Source organism: Coptis chinensis, chromosome 2 (assembly GCF_015680905.1).
Source record: "Coptis chinensis isolate HL-2020 chromosome 2, ASM1568090v1, whole genome shotgun sequence".
NCBI classification, from domain to species: domain Eukaryota; kingdom Viridiplantae; phylum Streptophyta; class Magnoliopsida; order Ranunculales; family Ranunculaceae; genus Coptis; species Coptis chinensis.
Genome location: NC_141457.1, coordinates 63243722 through 63246471, shown reverse-complemented (window position 1 = coordinate 63246471; position 2750 = coordinate 63243722). Strand labels below are relative to the sequence as shown.

Below are 2750 nucleotides of genomic sequence, written 5' to 3'. Positions count from 1 at the left end.
ATGTGAAATGGTAGTGGAGAGGAAAAGAATTTCGATCACCCAAGTATGAGTTGCTCGTTCACACAAGACCATCACATTGATGGTCACGTTTCTAGATTGAATGGTTTGTCACGAGTGTAATACATTGGCATATATATGTCCTTAAATCCTTAATGCAAACTTGGCAAGAACATCCAAATATGGTAAGAACTAGTTCAGGAATTCTACTTCCCACAAATACTTACTCATCAATCATCATGGCTCTGATTACGAATTATCTCGAACTAAAATGTGGTTCAAGCTATATTTTCTTGTACTTATGATCGCTCCGACATTGAGATAATACGATCGCTTATGTACAAGAAAGGGGGTTATATAACTGGTCTAGTCTAGGAAGAGTAATATATGCATACTGCTCTTAATTCACTTATTTGTTACAGACTGGGAGGATGACGACCTCTCCTTACATGGTACATCGGTCGGTTGTAAAATCAAAATCCAATGCACAAGGAAACAAAATTGAGTAGGGCAAAGAATTATCATATCAATATTCCATAGTTGATGATTTTTGAGACCTCTTTATTTAGAACGTTTCTTTCTTGCTTTGCCTCGGATGCAAGATTGGATACCTGCCAATTGAAAGAGTAAGCAAGTTTAATTGCCCAAACAACTCACCTGTGAGCGGGAATCTAGATGCTTCTCTGCCTGGAAGTTCCCCAACTATATCCTTTAAGCCTGATAGCACACAAAATATTTGTTTTGGCACATAAAATTAACACTTTTCAAGTTCACTTTGTAAGGTAGATTATATAGATGTTAACCTCTTTCTTTTCCTTCAATTTTATAAGCTGAACAAATAACATCTTGAATCGGCTTCCCTGTCTGTCTGTAACTCAAATGTTAATAGAAGAGAATGAGATATAACTTTTGTATGAGCTTTGGTTATTAGAGGATCTCGGTGGATTTGAACCACCATCATTTTTGGATATCTCCAAACTGCTCTGCCCTTTGAGCTAAAGATCCACTATCGTCAATTTGAATGTTTGCTCAACAAATTATTTAAAAAACAACGTATCCCAACTTAGCAAATTAGTAAAAACTCAACAAAAATCACTTCTTCTGATTGTGATCACCAATCCTGAAGGCATTGATCAGAAGGTAAGGTAAAGTGAGTATAGGAACACTATTTATAGATAAGAGTGCAACGAAAAACAAAATGACCCAAACCAAGACCTGAACACGTTAAGAAAAATGATGAACCAGCATACACATATCACAAATAATATGGTAGAGTGCAAAAGTTTGACCAACACATTAACTCCTCGGTGTTCTAAGCAATCTGTCGCCAGTTGTGTGTGTGTGTTGGGGGGGGTGGGGGTGGGGGTGTTATCCAGAGCGTTCGAGGGTTACCATTTGCTGACCCTGGGAACTAGGAAATGTAATACTGCCCTAATGTAAATGAAAGAGAAACTTCACAGAATGAAGGCCTACCCCTCAGTTTCGTATTCCCAGTCAAGAATCAATCACTTATTCAGATATTCACTCATTCAAGCCTTTTTCTCTTCCTTTCTAGTTTTCATACTTACTTAGATATTCACTTATTCACCAATAGTAGTAACATCACTACTGATGTGTTCAATTACTCAGTGCATGTTCGGCAAAATCCCTATTTACCAAGATATCAAAAACCAAAGAAAAATAGTATATTCTAATTTTTAACGATAAAAGAGATTCATATTTCTTATCGATCGATTCCTCAACCTTTTTCTAAAGACATGCTGGCATAATGAAAACAATAGCAGTAGCAAATCCAAGAGTTTACCAACTGAACTAGTGGCAGTGGCTACATTTACTGAATGTACAATATTTCATAATGAAACTACAATGGACCCATGATGTTTAAATCTATTGGCATCAAACTTATCCATACACTGGAGGTTTAGATAGTTTTGTATATATAAGTTCTATTATGTCTACGTCAAATAACTACATCAAAATAGACAGTGGGAAACTTCTTAATAATCACAATATCAATTTCTTAAAATGAAACAACTACAAGTCTCAAATCTTGAACGACCATCATGACATAGTCAAAGTGACCTACCTTTTGATGTGCTGAAATTTGATTGGATGAGAATGGAGAGAAGAGGAACCCATGAGAGATTGGAGAGAGGATTAGGGGAGAGAAGGAGCGAGTTAGAGAAAACCCTTGGTAGTTTGATTTTTCGGTGTTTAGATCTGTGGGATTTCTTTTGGTGATCCAACGGCCGAGATTTTGCTGTTTTTTTGTTGTCTACGAAAGTGATGTATAGCTCGCCGGACCGGACGGGGTGTCTTAAATTACGTGTGTTTGTATGCCACCCCAGACAAAAACATGTTGTCCTCAAAGTATAAAAAAAAAAATGATAAAAAATACCATAGAAACGCGTGAAAATGTTAGAACACCTGCAAAACAAATTTAGAACATACTAATATAGAAAAATAAAAATAGACGCAACTCTATATGAGTTTCACCCATTATGAGAATAAAAAAAAAAAAAAAAAAAAATTGCTTGGGACATAAGCAGACACTAACAGAAAGTAAAACTTACCTCATATCCAGCATTTAAGTGTTGTCCTCCTCTTCTATAAAGAAGTGATGTTCCTTTGTATCCTGCCAAACCATGATAATTTGCCAGGCCTCACGACATTTATCATCAATCCGTCCAAACTGGCATGTTAAGCGTTACTCGGTCTGATGGGGTGTAAGGGGCAACCCAATGAGGTTGTAG

General features: G+C 36.6%; 1 long non-coding RNA gene across 1 annotated transcript; it reads right to left on the bottom strand.

The window, feature by feature from the left end:
* Positions 1–227: 227 nt before the first annotated feature.
* LOC147517080 (uncharacterized) lies at positions 228–2466 on the bottom strand. Its single transcript, XR_015213802.1, has 3 exons — positions 2084–2466; positions 801–865; positions 228–714 (listed from the first exon to the last, which is right to left on the bottom strand). It is a non-coding gene; the product is annotated as an uncharacterized LOC147517080 (long non-coding RNA).
* Between the last annotated feature and the right edge of the window lie 284 nt (positions 2467–2750).